The 22,237-nt window shown below is 42.9% G+C and overlaps 1 long non-coding RNA gene across 1 annotated transcript; it reads right to left on the minus strand.

Moving 5' to 3' along the window:
* Positions 1–10,985: 10,985 nt before the first annotated feature.
* LOC119306788 lies at positions 10,986–13,443 on the minus strand. The gene is made up of 3 exons (XR_005149040.1): positions 13,337–13,443; positions 12,496–12,775; positions 10,986–11,295 (listed from the first exon to the last, which is right to left on the minus strand). It is a non-coding gene; the product is annotated as an uncharacterized LOC119306788 (long non-coding RNA).
* Between the last annotated feature and the right edge of the window lie 8,794 nt (positions 13,444–22,237).

Genomic DNA, 22,237 nt, shown 5'->3' on the forward strand with positions numbered 1-22,237 from the left:
TTTTTTTGGTATTTAATAGTATAAAACAAGAAAAATAAAGGAAATGGCAAATACGTATCAAACCGGCAGATCCTATTCCGCGCGCACTTAGAGGCGACATGCAAGCACTCGGGCTATACGAGCCAGCCCATTCAGGGTTTCCTCCACATCGGGTTTGGAGAACCTTCCTGCAACCGGTTTTTCCTTTTCTTTTTTTTACTCTCTTTTCCTTTTTTTCTTCTGTTAGTTTCATTTTTTTCTATTTTATTTAAATATTATTTTTTTTTCTTCTAAAATTCAGTATTTTTTACGAAATTCAAGAATAAAATTTGAAATTGGTGAACCTTTTGAATTTCAGGTTTTTTTTGTCAATTTCAAGAATATTTCTAAAATTTATGAATATCTTCATATTCGGATTTTTTTTACAAATCTCCAACATTTTTTGAAATTATGAATATTTTAGGTATTCATGAAAAATTATTCGCAATTGTGAACTTTTTTTGAATTCACATACTTTTTGAAAGTCACGAACATTTTCTGAGATCGTGAACATTTTTTGACTTCCCATTTTTTTTATAAACGCATGTGGTTAATGACCTGGCCCAATATGCATTATGCAGCGAGAACACTTCGGCGCTAGCCCAGAAATCACGTTAGTGTATGATCGGGTAGTGCTCGAAGGGCGTGGCGTCTATTTCTCACATTAAGCAAGAGGAGATGGTAACTCTTGTTTATCGGGCTGACCCACTAGTGCATATTTTTCGAAAAAAGTTGTTTATAATATTCTTTGCTCGCATGAGGATTGATCCTGGTTCGACACTGCTAACCACTGCAATGAGATCAAGTTCGTCTATAATATATTTTTTATCTATGAACATTGTTTTTTTGGTATTTAATAGTATAAAACAAGAAAAATAAAGGAAATGGCAAATACGTACCAAACCGGCAGATCCTATTCCGCGCGCACTTAGAGGCGACAGGCAAGCACTCGGGCTATACGAGCCAGCCCATTCAGGGTTTCCTCCACATCGGGTTTGGAGAACCTTCGGTTTTTCCTTTTCTTTTTTTTACTCTCTTTTCCTTTTTTTCTTCTGTTAGTTTCATTTTTTTCTATTTTATTTAAATATGATTTTTTTTCTTCTAAAATTCAGTATTTTTTACGAAATTCAAGAATAAAATTTGAAATTGGTGAAACTTTTGAATTTCAGGTTTTTTTTGTCAATTTCAAGAACATTTCTAAAATTTATGAATATCTTCATATTCGGATTTTTTTTACAAATCTCAAACATTTTTTGAAATTATGAATATTTTAGGTATTCATGAAAAATTATTCGCAATTGTGAACTATTTTTGAATTCACATACTTTTTGAAAGTCACGAACATTTTCTGAGATCGTGAACATTTTTTGACTGCCCATTTTTTTATAAACGCATGTGGTTAATGACCTGGCCCAATATGCATTATGCAGCGAGAACACTTCGGCGCTAGCCGAGAAATCACGTTAGTGTATGATCGGGTAGTGCTCGAAGGGCGCGGCGTCTATTTCTCGCATTAAGCAAGAGGAGACGGTAACTCTTGTTTATCGGGCTGACCCACTAGCGCATATTTTTCGAAAAAAGTTGTTTATAAAATTCTTTGCTCGCATGAGGATCGATCCTGGTATCTCCAGGTTGCACCTCGACACTGCTAACCACTGCAATGAGATCAAGTTCGTCCATAATATATTTTTATCTATGAACATTGTTTTTTGGTATTTAATAGTATAAAACAAGAAAAATAAAGAAAATGGCAAATACGTACGCAAACCGGCAGATCCTATTCCGCGCGCATTTAGAGGCGACATGCAAGCACTCGGGCTATACGAGCCAGCCCATTCAGGGTTTCCTCCACATCGAGTTTGGAGAACCTTCCTGCAACCGGTTTTTCCTTTTCTTTTTTTTACTCATTTTTCCTTTTTTTCTTCTGTTAGTTTCATTTTTTTTCTATTTTATTTAAATATGATTTTTTTTCTTCTAAAATTCAGTATTTTTTACGAAATTCAAGAATAAAATTTGAAATTGGTGAACCTTTTGAATTTCAGGTTTTTTTGTCAATTTCAAGAACATTTCTAAAATTTATGAATATCTTCATATTTGGATTTCTTTTACAAATCTCAAACATTTTTTGAAATTACGAATATTTTAGGTATTCATGAAAAATTATTCGCAATTGTGAACTTTTTTTGAATTCACATACATTTTGAAAGTCACGAACATTTTCTGAGATCGTGAACATTTTTTGACTTCCCATTTTTTTTTATAAACGCGTGTGGTTAATGACCTGGCCCAATATGCATTATGCAGCGAGAACACTTCGGCGCTAGCCCAGAAATCACGTTAGTGTATGATCGGGTAGTGCTCGAAGGGCGCGGCGTCTATTTCTCGCATTAAGCAAGAGGAGATGGTAACTCTTGTTTATCGGGCTGACCCACTAGCGCATGTTTTTCGAAAAAAAGTTGTTTATTAAATTCTTTGCTCGCATGAGGATCGATCCTGGTATCTCCAGGTTGCACCTCGACACTGCTAACCGCTGCAATGAGATCAGGTTCGTCTATAATATATTTTTTTATCTATGAACGTTGTTTTTTGGTATTTAATAGTATAAAACAAGAAAAATAAAGTAAATGGCAAATATGTACGCAAACCGGCAGATCCTATTCCTCGCGCACTTAGAGGCGACATGCAAGCACTCGGGCTATACGAGCCAGCCCATTCAGGGTTTCCTCCACATCGGGTTTGGAGAACCTTCCTGCAACCGGTTTTTCCTTTTCTTTTTTTTTACTCTCTTTTCCTTTTTTTCTTCTGTTAGCTTCATTTTTTTCTATTTTATATAAATTTGATTCTTTTCTTCTAAAATTCAGTATTTTTTACGAAATTCAAGAATAAAATTTGAAATTGGTGAACTTTTTGAATTTCAGGTTTTTTTTGTCAATTTCAAGAACATTTCTAAAATTTATGAATATCTTCATATTCGGAATTTTTTTACAAATCTCAACCATGTTTTGAAATTATGAATATTTTAGGTATTCTTGAAAAATTATTCGCAATTGTGAACTTTTTTTGAATTCACATACATTTTGAAAGTCACGAGCATTTTCTGAGATCGTGAACATTTTTTGACTTCCCATTTTTTTATAAACGCATGTGATTAATGACCTGGCCCAATATGCATTATGCAGCGAGAACACTTCGGCGCTAGCCCAGAAATCACGTTAGTGTATGATCGGGTAGTGCTCGAAGGGCGTGGTGTCTATTTCTCGCATTAAGCAAGAGGAGACGGTAACTCTTGTTTATCGGGCTGACCCACTAGCGCATATTTTTTGAAAAAAAGTTGTTTACAAAATTCTTTGCACGCATGAGGATCGATCCTGGTATCTCCAGGTTGCACCTCGACACTGCTAACCACTGCAATGAGATCAAGTTCGTCTATAATATATTTTTTATCTATGAACATTGTTTTTTGGTATTTAACAGTATAAGACAAGAAAAATAAAGAAAATGGCAAATACGCACGCAAACCGGCAGATCCTATTCCGCGCGCACTTAGAGGCGACATGCAATCACTCGGGCTATACGAGCCAGCCCATTCAGGGTTTCCTCCACATCGAGTTTGGAGAACCTTCCTGCAACCGGTTTTTCCTTTTCTTTTTTTTACTCTTTTTTCCTTTTTTTCTTCTGTTAGTTTCATTTTTTCTATTTTATTTAAATATGATTTGTTTTCTTCTAAAATTTAGTATTTTTTACGAAATTCAAGAATAAAATTTGAAATTGGTGAACCTTTTGAATTTCAGGTTTTCTTTGTCAATTTCAAGAACATTTCTAAAATTTATGAATATCTTCATATTCGGATTTTTTTTACAAATCTCAAACATTTTTTGAAATTATGAATATTTTAGGTATTCATGAAAAATTATTCGCAATTGTGAACTTTTTTTGAATTCACATACATTTTGAAAGTCACGAACATTTTCTGAGATCGTGAACATTTTTTGACTTCCCATTGTTTTTATAAACGCATGTGGTTAATGACCTGGCCCAATATGTATTATGCAGCGAGATCACTTCGGCGCTAGCCCAGAAATCATGTTAGTGTATGATCGGGTAGTGCTCGAAGGGCGCGGCGTTTATTTCTCGCATTAAGCAAGAGGAGACGGTAACTCTTGTTTATCGGGCTGACCCACTAGCGCATATTTTTCGAAAAAAGTTGTTTATAAAATTCTTTGCTCGCATGAGGATCGATCCTGGTATCTCCAGGTTGCACCTCGACACTGCTAACCACTGCAATGAGATCATGTTCGTCTATAATATATTTTTTATCTATGAACGTTGTTTTTTTGGTATTTAATAGTATAAAACAAGAAAAATAAAGTAAATGGCAAATATGTACGCAAACCGGCAGATCCTATTCCGCGCGCACTTAGAGGCGATATGCAAGCACTCAGGCTATACGAGCCAGCCCATTCAGGGTTTCCTCCACATCGGGTTTGGAGAACCTTCCTGCAACCAGTTTTTCCTTTTCTTTTTTTACTCTCTTTTCCGTTTTTTCTTCTGTTAGTTTCATTTTTTCTATTTTATTTAAATATGATTTTTTTTCTTCTAAAATTTAGTATTTTTTACGAAATTCAAGAATAAAATTTGAAATTGGTGAACTTTTTGAATTTCAGGTTTTTTTTGTCAATTTCAAGAACATTTCTAAAATTTATGAATATCTTCATATTCGGAATTTTTTTACAAATCTCAACTATTTTTTGAAATTATGAATATTTTAGGTATTCATGAAAAATTATTCGCAATTGTGAACTTTTTTTGAATTCACATACATTTTGAAAGTCACGAACATTTTCTGAGATCGTGAACATTTTTTGACTTCCCATTTTTTTTATAAAAGCATGTGATTAATGACCTGGCCTAATATGCATTATGCAGCGAGAACACTTCGGCGCTAGCCCAGAAATCACGGTAGTGTATGATCGGGTAGTGCTCGAAGGGCGTGGCGTCTATTTCTCGCATTAAGCAAGAGGAGACGGTAACTCTTGTTTATCGGGCTGACCCACTAGCGCATATTTTTTGAAAAACAGTTGTTTACAAAATTCTTTGCACGCATGAGGATCGATCCTGGTATCTCCAGGTTGCACCTCGACACTGCTAACCACTGCAATGAGATCAAGTTCGTCTATAATATATTTTTTATCCATGAACATTGTTTTTTGGTATTTAATAGTATAAAACAAGAAAAATAAAGTAAATGGCAAATACGTACGCAAACCAGCAGATCCTATTCCGCGCGCACTTAGAGGCGACATGCAAGCACTCGGGCTATACGAGCCAGCCCATTCAGGGTTTCCTCCACATCGAGTTTGGAGAACCTTCCTGCAACCGGTTTTTCCTTTTCTTTTTTTTACTCTTTTTTCCTTTTTTTCTTCTGTTAGTTTCATTTTTTCTATTTTATTTAAATATGATTTTTTTTCTTCTAAAATTCAGTATTTTTTACGAAATTCAAGAATAAAATTTGAAATTGGTGAACCTTTGAATTTCAGGTTTTTTTTGTCAATTTCAAGAACATTTCTAAAATTTATGAATATCTTCATATTCGGATTTTTTTTTCAAATCTCAAACATTTTTTGAAATTATGAATATTTTAGGTATTCTTGAAAAATTATTCGGAATTGTGAACTTTTTATGAATTCACATACATTTTGAAAGTCACGAGCATTTTCTGAGATCGTGAACATTTTTTGACTTCCCATTTTTTTATAAACTCATGTGATTAATGACCTGGCCCAATATGCATTATGCAGCGAGAACACTTCGGCGCTAGCCCAGAAATCACGTTAGTGTATGATCGGGTAGTGCTCGAAGGGCGTGGCGTCTATTTCTCGCATTAAGCAAGAGGAGACGGTAACTCTTGTTTATCGGGCTGACCCACTAGCGCATATTTTTTGAAAAAAAGTTGTTTACAAAATTCTTTGCACGCATGAGGATCGATCCTGGTATCTCCAGGTTGCACCTCGACACTGCTAACCACTGCAATGAGATCAAGTTCGTCTATAATATATAGGGCGCAACCAATTAGAAGGGAAAGAGCCTGTGTTTATTTCTTTATTTCTTTGGTTTCTTATTTCTTCTCCGGTTTTCATTTTTTTCCTCTAAGGGTTATTTCATTTGTGGCTTCGGTTATTTACTTTACTTTTTCCTTTGTTATATTGGTTTCTCTTTTGGTTTTTCATTTTTTTCTTTGTTTCTTTTTTGTTTTTCAATGCTACATTCTTATATATATGATCAACATTTTTTAAATACTTGTTTAACCTTTTTCAAACAACTGTTCAACATTTTTCAAATACTTGTTCAACATTTTATATATACATGATCAACATTTTTTCAAATACTTGGACAACATTTTTTAAATACTTGTTCAACATTTTTCAAATGCTTGTTCAAATTTTTTCAAACACTTGTTCAACATTGTTTAAATACATGTTCATCATTTTCTATATACACGATCAACATTTTTTTCAAATACTTGTTCAACATTTTTATACACATGATAAACATTTTTTAAAATACTTGTTCAACATTTTTTTAATATTTGTTCAATATTTTAAATATTCTGTCAACAATTTTCAAATACTTCTTCAACATTTTCAAATACTTTTTCAACATTTTCTAATTTTTTAAGAGTATATATATTTAGAATTTTCTAAAGTAAAAAAGAAAGCAAGAACAAAAAACGTGAAAAAACAGAAAACAGGCTGGAGTTTCCTGCACGCATGGGCCGGCCCAACTGGCGGTTCCCTTCAGCTATTCGGTGGCTCCTCTCCCGCGTAACGCGAGAAATAGTTGGCACGATGCATTTTTTATTTTCCATAGCTATTCCTCTTAGTTTTAATTCCAACGCGGTCTCAACCTTTTTACATACATGCAGGCAGTGTTGCTTTTTTTTGCAGGGAGCTACATTGTTGCTAATAGGATTCAACGTTTCTTTTAATGTTATGGAACTGCACTTAAACAACTGGAGGAGGGGGAACTAATTGTACACCTTTATTGAAGAAGTGAATACATTCTTTTATCTTTGTTTGCTATTTGTCCTTTTCGGTCTATTAATTATAACATAATCTCTAGTGAAGTACCTTCAACAATCATGATCATGAACCGTTATATTTGCTAAATATTTATAAATAATAGTTCGACCTGAATTTAGTTGCTTTTAAAGTACTAGATTGTTTTATGTGACACACTTTTTTGGTCAAATAGATTTTTAGTTTCTCTTTAATTTTTTCTCAAAGTTTTAATGATTACCTTGCTTCCTATAATATCTAGAAGCATATTAAATCTTCAGATCTTTTCCTATCCAACTCTACTGGGAAGATGAACTGGAAAACTACGGAGCCAACTACAAAACCTTATTTGCTTTCAATTTTATTTCAGAAATATCTAAAATGATCAGGTTCAAAACTACATAACCATAATCACCACCTTTTTTCTTTTTATCAGATGACTACTTCAAATGAAACAACAATGAAGAAGAGGAGTAGCCACCACACCACACCATGCACCATGCTCGTACAAGGATAAAGTAAGGCCATGTTTTCAATATATTATTAACTACTCCCTCCGTCCGGTAATGTAAGACGTCTTTTGACACTAGTGTAGGGACGGAGGGAGTACTACTTGTTCAATCTTTTTTTCCATGATTAACTTTTGCAGGTTGCGGCAAATACTCCGTAAAAAATAGTTTCAATTCTAAATATTCTTTTTTAAATAACTATGAATCTGTTCCTAATAGGTCTTCCAATTGGGCAGTCTCAATTTGTTCATGATTTTGCTGTCAGACCTAAATGAAAATTAAAACATTGAAGTCCGCAAACTTGGTTGGTTCTTTGCTCGATATTACTTGCAAGTGCAATGTGGATGATATATTCTAGTGGCTAGGCATCCATTTCAACACTACCACAAGCAGCATTGAGCTGAAACATGGATTCAAAATCAAATTTACCGATACTGTTGTTCAAAAACTTCTCGGGGAGGTTTACCAATACAAACAAACCCTTTTAAAGAAACTATCGACTACATCAAATCTTTTGTCCAATCATCTAATCCAACCACAATGCAACTCTCGTCAATATTATTGAGAATATCACAGAAGAAACTTTTTCCAAGATTTTTTTGGTGCTAGCTCTCTCAGTTATTATTGCTCCAAATTTGAAAGAAGGTCTTAGTAAGAAATACTATAGTGCCTTGGTAAACATGGACTCTGTTAGCAAGTACAATTGGTGTCTATTTTCCCTGTCTTTCTTAACACACCAGATAAGCAGTTCTTCTAAGAGGATGCAACCTAATCTTGGGGTAACTATTTTCTACTCCCTCCATCCCATAATGTAAGACTTTTTTGGCACTACACTAGTGTCAAAAAACATCTTACATTATCGGACGGAGGGAGTACCTTTTAAGTATTTCATGCACATACCCCGCAAAAAAAAGTATTTCATGCACATATTTTTATGACAATAGTGGTACTTTTTTGGTGCGTTTTTTTTTTCTTTTCTAGGTTGAAACTCATTTTATCACTGCTTCTTTTGTCATATGGTTAACTGCAGATGGCCCACTTTGAGTTATTAATCGCGTCTGAGTACAAGATTCCAACTAACAGCTTGCCTAGAGTCCCGTTTTGGTCTTCAATGATGTTGAAATCTTTCAAAGTGCTTGATACAATGCTTGGAGTTAACATTTAGTTTGGAAGGTTGCCTTTTTTTAGAGGAAAAGGGCATCTGCCCTGGTTCCATTTCATCAGAAACGAAAGCACACATAGTACAATTTATTACTCCCTCCGTTCATAATGTGAGACATTTTTTGACTCTAGTATAGTGTCAAAAAACGTCTTACATTATGGGACGGAGGAAGTAGAGGACACGGGGAAGATTGTGCGAGGGTTGGCAGGGGTTTTAATCGTGAGGCTTGTACTATCGTTTTTCCTTCCGAAGGGAGGTGGCAACAGATAAAAACTCTGCCTTCGGAATTGTGGGCGGGTTGCACGTAAACTTTTATCCCGCCAAGTCTCCATCACTGGCGCGCACCTAGCTCCCGTACACGTCCTGCTGACCAGTGCCGCGCAGCTCAATAACTGGGCAGTATCGCACGCACGGTCAATTCAATACGTACTTGTTTACGATCAAACTATTTCCGATTCAGGCTGTCGTAAATGTTGTTTAATTTCAAAGCGTCCGAGCGAGCACAGAGTGGACGGCGGAAAGTATATCATTTCTTTTTTCCTTTTTTCTGAACACAATATTTTCTCTCTTGCACTGCTGCACTCAAAGTGGTTTTGATGACCGATGTGGTCGTCATTTCACGCACACGGTATTGTAGTCAGCAAAGAATTTTACCAAAAACAAAAGTGTAATATGAAAAAAATACTAAATTCTAGGGAGGACATATATTCTAGTAAAGGTAGTAAATAACTAGAAGGGTTGGGCACACTTTGCTGCGCTGTTGGTGTTATTGGATTTCTTAAAAAAATGCTCACTCTCTTTCAAAATGTAAGGTGTATTACTTTTAAAAAAATCAAACCTTTTTTAAGTTTGTTCAAATTTGTTGAGAAATATATCAAAATCCATAGTATCATATTAGTATAATTAGATTCATCAAGATGAATTTCCATATATTTTTTGTTTAATATTGTGGATGTTGATATTTTTGGCTTTGAACTTGGTCAAAGTTCAAGAAAATTGACTTTCCAAAAAATAATACACCTTATATTTTAGAATTGATGGAATATTTAGTTTGACGGGGCAGTGAGATGATGGAGTGTTTTCTTATAATACGATGACATGGTGGGCCTTTCAGGGTGTGATTCTTTGTTATCCGCTAATAAACTCATATTATGTGAGGAAATTTCTGTGTCGATAGCTGCATGTACTATATTGGTACTATAGAATCACACGGTGGTGTTTCTATTTTTTTTCCTTGGTGGTATTTCTACTCAAATTAGCATGGCCTATATGAATTCTTTTGTTGCAAGTCAATTTTACTTGGGAGGGATGACGAAGGCCGTAGTGGAGCACGAAGCCGAAACGAGGACCTCACCGGAGCTGGGGACAAGGCTGCGAGTGGCAGCAAGCTGCGGTATCCTAGGAGGAGGCGAGGACGCATGTTGACAGGTGCTGGTGGTTTTGTGATGGCTCGCTGGAAAAATCTGATCGTGTGGGAGGTTTAAAGGGATGGTCGGTGCTGGCGGCCACATGGCAGTGTGCCGCAATGAGGAGAAGGTTGGGCAGCGTGGTGGCGCAGGTGTGCCACCGGCCTCGGGTGGAGGCGACAAGGGGATCAGCTTGTAGTGGTGAGCGGAGCATTGGAGGAAGGAAGCCGGAGGTTGAAGATGGCACACAACCACCCGATTAAGATCAAACGGCCAAAGTATCGCCTTACATAAGAAAAATTCAGGCGACCTGCAAATAGTCATTCCTATGAAATTAAGCGCTTGCCCAGGTAACAGACTAAGACGCACGGCGAACTTACCTTATTTTGGGCAGGGGAAGTGGCACAAAATGCTAGAGCAGCGCTAACCAGCACCGGAGTCCGACTCAAGGGCAACGCCGGCGTTTGTCAAGTGACTAGATCGGCAACGCGCCTTGGCGCGAGGGTGCCGGTCCAACCGATATGGCCAAGTAGTGGAGATCAAACCGCATGATGCATTAGTAGGAAAGCAAGTTTAGCACACATAACAGCACAGAAGCCCAACTCCCAAGTGTGTGTCTATTAAGGATGGAAATGCAGAGACTATATCAGGATGAAAATGTATCAAGGAGTTAATAAAAAAAAGCTCAATGATCAAACCTTTGATATAGCTCTTTTTTTATTAACATCTGATATTGCTCAATATATCTCAGGATGGAAATATATCTGATATTACTCAAAGAGTACCTGATGGTAGATACTCACAACAGTAATCATCCCGTAAAATATCTAAAAGATGACCCTCTACATGCCATCGGCGCATTTGTTATACAATGTGACATGAAACACCTAAGCAAGGTCTGTATGATAGAAACCAAAAAGCAGGCCATAGTATTAGTCCCAGATAACTTATTTACAATGTTTTTCATATTGCACAACAAACTTCTCTCTCGGTAAAGAAATATAAGAAAGTTTATATCACCAATGTAGTACATGGTGGACTATTGGATGTATAACTTTGTCCACACGCCTTCATCTGATTTGCTTGATATATAACTTTGTCCACACTCCTTCGTTTGATTTGCATGCATGTTGTGACGCACGGATCTGCTAAAGGACATGTCGTGTTAGGCAAACTATTCAAATAGCGTGTCTCACGGACAGGGAGAAAATAATTTGGTCTATATGAAGGAGAATCACTCTGGATAATATATAGTGATTTGGATACAATATAGCCTTTTAACATAAAAGAATATAAAAGATAAAATTAAAATTATTTTCTCTTAGCATTCTACATGGCCTACAATGGGCGACAGAAAGAATCACAAACTTATGGTGACACAAGAAGCCTCTGAAGCAAAGAAGGCGGCTCAGCGGTGACTTGGAGAGAGAGAGGCGGCGCGCTGGCCAAAGGTGAGTTTGCTTATTCAGTAAGTTAACAGAAACATAAGCTTAGTTGTCAAATGCTCAAGATTGCAGCCTACAGATAAAACCCTCTCTGAACAAATCATGCAGCAATAGTGACAACGAAGCTATTAACTACATGAAGATCATATAAGAAAACAAAGTTTAAATCATCACACTATCTGGATCAAAACATTACTATTTATTTACTGCTATTTGTAAGCATCTACAAACCCTAGATTAGTGTTTACATCGGCAACGCGCCTTGGCGCGAGGGTGCCAGTCCCAACAACTTGGGCAAGCAGATAAATATCAAACGCATGTTCATGAGAAATAACAACTGATTTGCCTGTGTTCCCTGTAGGTTAGTTCTTCCCGTTGCTTGTCATGTTTTGCCTGTGTTCTCAAATGAATAATTCATTTTCAGCAAGCATAAACAAAAAGAAAAAAATCTCACTTGTATCTCTCAAGTAAAAAATGTGCAGCAAACTTGCAGTGAACTTCAAGGCTGATAGTGAATCTAATTGTTCACAGGGCAAATGCAGAAAGAATTTCAATTGTTGATTGGAAATGTATGCTAATATGTCTCAGAGATGCAATAGAACAAATGAAGGATTGCACATGAAGATCAAATAGTACAACTCTGAGCAGTCTGGTCACAAATTGTTTAGGCCCTAGATCTCAAGCAGAAGCACTTGTTCATGGCTTCAGTTATGAGATAAGCCGTTAGCTTAGATACAAATCACAAAAAGGTATGCTCACAATCTAAAGAATTTAATCTTATCAAAGAAAATAGTCAGCAGCTAAGCTTTATTTAGTTCTTTACTAAGAAAGCAAACTTACAAATTACAACCCAAATAGAGAAATAAATGGTTCAGAATAAGCAGAGGTCAAGGTACTTACATTGAGTGGAGCACGACGAGCTAGACGTTGTTCCGGCGAGATTGACACGGTCGGCAATTTTGATTTGCAATTGAGTCGGAGCTTCGATCGAGGGGCTTTATGGCACACAAGAAGGGCGAGCACTCCATGGCAGCAAACTGCGTCAGTTCTCCGACCTGGCAAATCACGGCTACTGCTCCGTTCTGCTGTTTGTGTTGGATGACGAAGGGGCGAAGACACGGACGTGGTGGGCATGGAGTGCAGCAGGAATTCGACAACCAACAACGACGGGATCACATCTCTGAAGTGAAACAAATTCACAAGGTCAGGTTATAACTCAACAAAAGTGAAAATAGGAGCAAATAAAACATGTAGACATTAAAATTGATTAATTTGTATTCTGTCTTCTATCACTTTGGCCATCACTTCAAAACTATTTCACTTCGACCATAGTAGTACTTGACTTCAAAGAAGTCACACTAATACAATCAGATCTATGTAGTCGGGATGAACACCAACACATCTAATTATTCATTTAACATCTAATTGAGATAAAATAATTTAGACCTAGAGCTCGAATAAGATTAATTAAAGCGCCGAGTGAGAACAACACCAGCAATCCTCCTCCAAAACCGTGACCAAAATGGTCAGAATTTTATTGCCTTTTCCTCCTCATTATGGCAATTATTCAGATTTCTTTCAGAATTAATGATCACAGGGGATTCTTTCAGAATTATTCAGATCTCATTCATAATTAATGATCCCAGGAGATCACATAAGAAGAAACACATGTGTACATCATTTCTGTAATATACATGAAAGGCAAAAGTTCAGAATGATCATAAAATTGTATATTATTTACCTTGTAAGAAAATGGAGTTCCCGTTGTACCAATGCATTTAAAAATTTGTACAACGGGTGCTTCTCATACAAAGATTAGTACAACGGGTGCTTCTCATACAACGGGTGCTTTGCATACATAAAGTGGGATGTTGTACCAATCTCGGCGGGCTCACTAAAGTCTGATACAACGAAATCTCAAGTAGTCCCTTCATATCAGCTCAAATAATACCCTCAAACCATTGCCATATCAGGAATGACAGTGCAGTAAGAATTAGAGCATTATGTATAGAAGGCTTTGAACATGGAATTTGGCCAGAAATAGCACATTAACCAGTATGCCCACGCGATGCACCTTCACCATTGTTTCACTCCTTCCCCTAACTTTAGTGAGCCCGCCGAGATTGCCACGTCCATCATTTTGTGAATCATTTTGATCCAAGAATAAAGATGGCACATCAATTATCATAGACATATTATATACGACATACGAAATGTTGCTATAAACTATCAGAAAGACACCATAGAAATAAAGTACTATCTCAAGGTTCTTGGTTTGTATGATTGTCATCATGTGTTCAATTAATATATCTTGGGTCTAGTAGTAACCATGTCTCTACTAAATCTAGCCACAATGTCCTGGACATATATAAATATGCACACAAGTCATGCTTCTCAACTCCCAGGAGATCCTCTGAATCAAGTAGAAATAGGTCATATCATAATTTGTTTACACCACAACATATACAGTATTAGTAATCACCAATTAAGCTCTAGGAATCTGGTCTATTAATAGTATAAATAGGTACTTTTCAGACTGCAACATATACAACATATACAACATATAAATAGTATACACCATATCATAATTTATATAGCAAGTTCTTTCTTTGTGACAAGTAGGTACTTTTCAGACTGCAATTCATTTTCTCAAATGTGTGCATGATCCAAGAGTAGTTACTCGTACTAATAGCAATTCTCCCTGGGAAGCATTGAGTAGAGGGAGGAGGAGGGGCGAGGGATGGGAAGGGAGGGAGGGGAACTCACTTGGTTTGGATCTCGCGAGGAGGCTGGTCCTAGTGGAGGTTGCTGTTGTTGGTTCCTTCCCATGTCTCGGCGGCCAGGGGCGCGGGCCAGTTCGTCACCACCTAGGATGGCCCGGTTGGCCGTCGGCGGTATGCTGGTGGTGGGGAGAGAAGCGGCGGCAGCGAGATGGCGACGCGGGAGGACTCGGACGGTGCCGGAGAGGACCAACTAGAGGCGCAGCGCCGGCGTCCATGGTGAGGCCGTGCACCGACGATCGTGGCGCTAGGGTTAGCCAGGGCCGCGCGTAGAGGAGCGGCGTGTCGGATCAACGCGGTGGAGATGGATCCGCCTCATGAGATGGGCTCGTGGATGTGATGGTGGGCGACAGATTTCACCGGAGTTGGCCGGAATCAGGCGGCGATGGTGGCGGCGGCAGTGGGGAAGAGAGGGAGAGAGAGGGGAGGAGAGAGGCGGCTAGGGTTCCACCACGGGTGTGCTGGCATTTTATAAGCCACAAGTGAAATGATGAAAATGCCATGCCCCCGACGGGGCTTGGAACTACACGCGGTGGCACGCGATATCTCCCACCGGAGGTGCACTGTTTCGATCTACAGTACCTCCTTTAGATCCGACGACCGCTGGCATCCGGGGGCTTGATCGGGCAGCCAAAAACACATCAAGGAAAGGATCGGACGGCCGAGAGTCGCTAAACTATGAGAACGTCCAGGTTCTCCTGCTATGTATCTTACGCGATGTGGCACGAGAAGGCCGACGAGGTCGGCATCTGGTCGACTTGTGGTGCGGCCGGCGGTGCCTGCCGGCTGGTGTGGGCCGTGGGCGCTCCAATGCCGCGTGTTTGGCCACAGTTACAAATTGTCAGTTTTGTTTGGAAGGCCAGCACTGTCGGTCGTGGCTCCTATAGGCCAGCAGTGGAGTGAAGTCTGATTTAAACCTTGAGGTTGTAGAGCTCGTTCGAAATGAACCCTCACTTCCGAATCCCTGAAGTCTATACCCTGTATTCTCTAATCCCGGTTGTTTTTAACCTTGCGGTCATATCGAAACAGGGATTTCCTGTTTGACATCGGGAAGGGCCGGGATCGGTGGGTTAGGCAGCAAATGTGATCTCCATGTTGAACCGCGGAACGTGCGCACCAGCCCAGCTAACGAGCTTTTGTCTCGAGTGAACAGAGATGGCTCTTCTATAGGAAACGCACACAAGGAAAGTCATCGATCGCGCGACGTCAATGTCTACGGAGTTGCTTCGGTTTAGGACACGTGGCCATCATGTCTGATCTGCTGCTGCACGAAGGATCATAGGAAGAAATACAAGGCGCCGAGCAGCCGCACCAGGGGTCAGCGAGGAAGGAAGAAAGGTGCCTGGTGCAGCTTCGATGCCTGCAGCACTGTGGCCGCCTCGCGCGCTCACGTCCTTGGAAATTTTTTTCTTTTTCGAAAAGGGGGTTTACCCCAGTCTCTGCATCAGAAAGATGCATACGGCTCATATTATTAAAAATAAAAGCCAGTAACAAAGTCTTCAAGTATGTTGGTGCGGGAAAAAAAGTAGAAGCTCGTAAGAGCTGAAATCCTAAGCCACAACCGGCTGGCAAACATAATAGGAGCACTACATGCCTATCCTATTACATGACAGCCATCCAAACCGGTTGAAAATATCCCGCGCTACCATCTCCCATCGGGTAGACGCAGTAACCAAACGCTCCCTGGCCTCCGTCGGAGTGAGTAGCGACCACATACGGATGAATGCCGTGGCCCTGAAGATAACCTGCAAAAAGTGAATGTTTGTTGATCTGTTAAAAACTAAATCATTTCTACAGTTCCATACTGCCCAAAGTAAAGCACACACGCCAACACGAATGTGTCTTGCAGTATCGGAATCAACCCCATCAAGCCATGGTCCAAGTAACATGTTGATAGAGGTGGGCTGATTAATATTAAACGCAATATGAATCGACCGCCACAGAATCTTAGCCAACGGACAATCGAGGAAGAGGTGTTTGATGTTCTCGTTATTATCGCAAAAGCTACACCTAGATGAGCCCATCCAGTTGCGTTTTGCCAAGTTATCCTTAGTCAAAATGACTTGTTTATGCACAAACCACATAAATACTTTGATGCGTAAGGGAACCTTTACTCTCCAAACATGAATCGAGGAAGGGACAACACTAGAGTTAATGACATCCAGATACATAGACTTAACCGAGAACGCACCGTTCTTAGTAAGTTTCCAATGCAGCTGATCTGGTTGCTGGGTCAGCCGCACCTCCATTAAACGTCTAACAAGGTGGAGCCAAGCCTCCCAACGATTTCCGACTAGCGTCCTCCGAAAACTAATATTGAGGGGATAGGATTGTAGAACAGATGCAACGTAAGCTTCTCTACGTCGCACAATGTTGTACAAAGTAGGATATTGAAGTGCAAGGGGAGTCTCCCCAAGCCACGTATCCTCCCAAAATCTCGTAGTGGCGCCATTCCCGACAATAATTTTTGACTTGTTAAAAAAAAGCTGTTTGACTGTCATCAAACCCTTCCAAAAAGGTGAGTCGGAAGGCCTCACATTTACCTGGGCCAAGGTTTTAGCATAAAGATACTTATTACGCAAAATCTGAGCCCAAGTAGCTTCCGTCTCGGACGAAAGTTTAAAAAGCCATTTGCTAAGGAGACATGAAACCTCACTTCCCATGGTTCATCATCATCCAAACTGCAATTTATAAACAAGTTCACTTAATAGTCCATTCAGTTAAACTACATTCAGTTAACAAATTCATTTAAAGTACATTCAGTTAAACTACATTCAGTTAAAGTGCATTAAGTTAAACTACATTCAGTTAAACTACATGTCAAAACAAATTCATTTAACACTAAATTCAGTTAAACTGTAATTTATGTCAAAACAAATTCAGTTAACACTAATTTCAGTTAAACTAGTTGCAAATATTGTCTGCTAACACTACTTTCAGTTAAACACCTCAAGATAGCTAAGACGTACAGGAACAAATCAACATGAACAATTCAGTTAACCCTAATCCCTAAATTCAGTTGGCTAAGAGCAAAGTATAGACTACACGAAAAATTATATAGAGCTAAACATTCCTAGCCAATTCAGAGAGTTAAGAGGAAAAAGAAGAAGACTCACTCCACGCTGCCTAGGCCAGAGGTGAAGTGGTGGCTCTGCGCGGGATTTGCCGTCCAGACCTAGGCCAATGATGCTGCCGCCCGCGAAAAAATGTCGTCGGAGGTGGGCTTGAACTTGCTGCCGCCTTGCTGGTCGAGCTCCTCTCCGCCGCCAGTGAAAGATCCACCATTGCCAGCAACCCTAGCAGGGGGGCGGTGGGAGAGCGAGGAAGGGCCGTGGGAGAGAGAGGAAGGGCCGTGGGAGAGCAAGGAAGGGCGGAGCGGGCACCAATTTCGATGAATCTGAGGTCGCTGCCGGCACATGCGCCGCCCGCGCCGCCGCCGCCGCCGGTGGCCATGGGGGAGATGTGAGCACGAGCGGGCAGCCAGGTAGAGTCGAGACGCGATTTGGGGGAAAGTGGTGGTAGGGTTCGAGCAGCTGGTTAGGTTTAGACCGACGCCGTCTAACGGCGTGTCACGGCCGCCGTCTCGCCCTGGCCACGTGGCACCTGACAAAGGGACCCACCAGTCAGAAATCCACTCAAACGCTCTAAATCACGGCATGCGTGTGTTTTGAAAACTGTCACCCTAATGTTGGTGGTTTTTAGAAAAACTGAATGATGGCGGTTTTTTGAATTAGGATCTTCAATTGTGGTGATTTTTTGCAATTTACTCCACATAGGTACATGATCCTCACGTGCGTGTGCAAGTACGCGTACACATATATCTTATTTTGGGCTGCTCGTACATGCATACCTCTGTGTTGAAGTAGCTAGCGTACAATCGCCCGGCGTGCAAAGAGGAAAAAAAAACAGAACGAGGAAGAACGAGCAACCGGCGCGGCATGTACACGCTGCCACGCACCAGGCATGCATGCATGCACTCATTTAAACCAAAAGTCAGCAAACCCGTCTTTCCCTGCCACGTCATCAAATCCACTCCTAAAAGAGCATCAAGGTTAAAAATGACTGGAATTAGAGAAGACAGGGTACAAACTTCAGGGATTCACAGGTGAGGGTTCATTTCTGTCAACGGATATCTGCTGGTTGACTAGTTCTACCTAGTCTTGACCTAGTCTTCCCCCTCTCTGCGCACTAGGCGCACGATCATGTGCACGACTGCACAACGGATGTACTCAGAACTATATATATATATATGCAGAGCTAATAGATCGGCAAGCACTATGGTGCATTACTCCCTCCTTTCCCTCGCTCACATGGTATCAGATACTCTCCACCTCCTGCGCCTGTAACTGCTCTTCCGTTGCCTCTCTGCACCGCCCGCTCTCGCCATGGCCACGCCACCGACACCTCCCCCTCCTCCGGTCAGTCGCGGCCCAACACCCCCCTCCGAGCCCCGGCCGCCTCCCCACCTCTGCTCACCCCGTCTGCGCTCGCCAACTCCTCGCGGGGCGGCACCCTTTTCCCTCGCGAGCTCGACTCCTCTGCTGCGGCGATCGCACTCTCGTCGCCGCTGGCCGGGATCTTCATCAACCAACATGTCCCGCTGGTGCTCACTCTGACGCCGCCCAACTACACACAGTGGCGCACCCTCTTCGAGGTCATGTTCGCCAAGAGCGGCGTCACCGACCACATCATCGATCCCCCGCGCGCGACGGCGGCCTACTGGCGCCAAGACGACGCCCACATCGTGTCGTGGCTGTACAACCGGGTCAGCCCGGACATCTTCGGCCTCGTCCATCAGAGGAACGCCACGGCTGCGCAGATCTGGGCCTCCATCGCCACCCTGTTCTTGGAGAACGCCGAGCACCAGGCCGTCTTCCTCGCTACGGAATTCCGTCCGATCGAGCAAGCCTCGTCCTCTGTGCTCGCCTACTTCGCCCGCCTCAAGGAATGTGCCGATCGCCTGGCTGATCTTGGCGAGCCTGTCACTGACCGCGACCAGGTACTGAACATGTTCCGTGGTCTCGCCCCTCGCCTGCACTACGCCATCCCGATTCTCACCATGCAGCGGCCTCTCCCCACTTTCCTTGCCTGCCGCGCCTTCCTGCTCCTGGAGGAGAGTCGCCATGCGGTGCAGGGCAGCGGCGCCACCGACTTGGCTCTCCACGCCGCGCGCTCGCCTGCTTCTGGTGGCTCGGGCAGCTCCAACTCCGGCGGGGGGAGTGGCTCCAACCGCCCCCACAACAACAACAACGGCGGTGGTCGCTACAAGGGCAAGGGCAAGGCCAACTCTGGCGGGGGCGCCTACAACAACACGGTTCCACCCCGTCCCCCGGCGCCAGCTGCGGCACCGTGGACCGGCATGTTCCATGCTTGGGCGATGCCCTGGCGCCCTCACGCTCCCGGCTCCGGCATCCTTGGTGCGCGCCCTGGCGCGCCCGCTCTGTTCGCGGGGACGGCGTCTCATTACCAGACGGCCCCGCCCCACGGCGCTCCGGCGCCACCATACGGCGCTCCCGCGCCACCCTATGGCGCTCCTCCACCCTACGGCGCCCCAGCACTGCCCTACATTGCTCCCAACGTGCTGTCATGGGACCAGACGACCCTCATCCAGGCCCTGAACAGCATGTCTATGCAGCAGCCGGCTCCACCATCACCTGCCGGCGGCGAGTGGTATCTTGACACAGGGGCCACGTCGCATATGGCCTCATCCTCAGGTATGCTTGCCTCTTCTCACCCTGCTGCTCCCTCTCGCATAGTTTTTGGCGACGGATCGTCATTGCCTGTCACACACTCCGGCCACCAAATCATTCCTACCACATCTTCTCCCCTCTCCCTTCACAATGTTCTTGTCTGCCCAAACATAATCAAAAATCTTATCTCTGTCAAAACTCTTGCCCGTGATAATCCCGTTAATGTTGAGTTTGATGATCTCAGTTTCTCTGTTAAGGAACGGCAAACAAAGAAGGAGATCCTCCGATGTGACGATGACGGCGAGCTCTACTCCGTCAAACACACGCCCACCCACCACAGTCTCGCCGCCGCCACCGTGGACCTCTGGCATCAACGTCTCGGCCACCCAGGACGTGATGCTTTGGCTACCACCCTGCAACAAGCCTCTCCTTCCACAACGGCCGCCCCGGCTCACACTTGCCATGCCTGTCAGCTCGGGAAACACACTAGATCGCTGTTTTCAGATTCACAGCATGTATCTTACTTTCCGTTTCAGTTAGTTCACTGTGACCTATGGACCTCCCCTGTACAAAGTTTATCTGGTTGCAAATACTACTTAGTTGTACTAGATGACTATAGTCATTTCGTTTGGACGTTCCCTCTGCGCGCCAAGTCTGAAGTTCTCTCCACCTTACTAACGTTTCAGAACTTCGTTTATCGCCATTTCAACCTGAACATCCTAACTCTTCAAACAGACAATGGACGTGAATTCGACAACCATTCCACCCGCGAATTCTTCTCCACACACGGCATTGCTTTGCGCATGTCGTGCCCCTACACAAGCCCTCAAAACGGTTGTGCAGAACGGATCTTGCGAACCCTAAAAGACATTGTCCGTAGTCTTCTCATCCACGCCTCCATGCCGTTTTCTTTCTGGGCAGAGGCCCTCAACACCGCCACTTTCATCCTCAATAGACGACCATGCCGTCCATGCCATAACCTCACCCCCTTCTATCTTCTCTTTGGTGCTCACCCGGACTATGCACACATGCGTGTTTTCGGGTGCCTATGCTACCCAAACGCCACGACCACCACTGCTCACAAACTAGCTCCCCGCTCGACCGCGTGCATATTCCTTGGCTATTCGCCTGATCACAAGGGGTACCGCTGCTATAACCAAGCGACAGGCAAAGTTATCGTTTCCCGCCATGTTTTCTTCGACGAGAGCTCCTTCCCCCATCACACTCCTGCACCTACGACACACCCCCTGCCTACTACTGACGATGATACATATCAGCCCCCAGTCCCTCGTCCCACCATCTTACCACCCACACCAGCACCAGTGTCGCCACCCTCGTACCCGTCCCCGCTAGCGCCCGCCACTCACAACTCACCATGCCGATCGCCCACACCAGAGCCCTCCCCGTGCACACCAGCACCCCCGTCTCCGCCGACCACCACACCATCCTCACCTGCACAGCAAGCTCAGCCTCCTGCGCCCCTTGCCCGTACGCACCGCATGGCTACTCGCGGTGTCCACGGCATATTCCAGCCCAATCCTAAGTACGCCCTCCAAGCACAAGTCGCCACCATCTCTCCCATACCAAAAACCGTGCGCACGGCATTGCGCGATCCGTTCTGGCTAACAGCTATGCAGGAAGAGTACAGGGCATTGATGGCGAACAAAACCTGGACGTTGGGGCCACGCCCTCCTGGTGCCAACATTGTCACCGGGAAATGGCTGTTCCGGCACAAGCTCAAGGCGGACGGCTCGCTGGAACAGTATAAAGCTCGATGGGTGGTGCGTGGCTTCTCGCAATGGCCTGGCGTGGACTTCGATGAAACATTCAGCCCTGTCGTCAAGTTTGCCACCATCCGTGCCGTGCTTGCCATTGCCGTGTCGCGAGGCTGGCCCGTCCATCAAATGGACGTGAACAATTCCTTTTTCCACGGACAACTAGCCGAGCGCGTCTACTGTCAACAACCGACTGGCTTCATCGACAACGACCACCCCGACTGCGTCTGCCTCCTCGACAAGTCACTGTACGGCCTCAAGCAGGCCCCGCGCGCCTGGTTCGACAGATTCGCCGCCTTCCTATGTGTGGTCGGCTTCACGGCGGCGCGCGCTGACCCATCGTTGTTCGTGTACTCCCACGACGGCGGCCTGGCGTACCTTCTCCTGTACGTCGACG

Source organism: Triticum dicoccoides, chromosome 5B (genome assembly GCF_002162155.2).
Source record: "Triticum dicoccoides isolate Atlit2015 ecotype Zavitan chromosome 5B, WEW_v2.0, whole genome shotgun sequence".
Lineage (NCBI taxonomy): Eukaryota > Viridiplantae > Streptophyta > Magnoliopsida > Poales > Poaceae > Triticum > Triticum dicoccoides.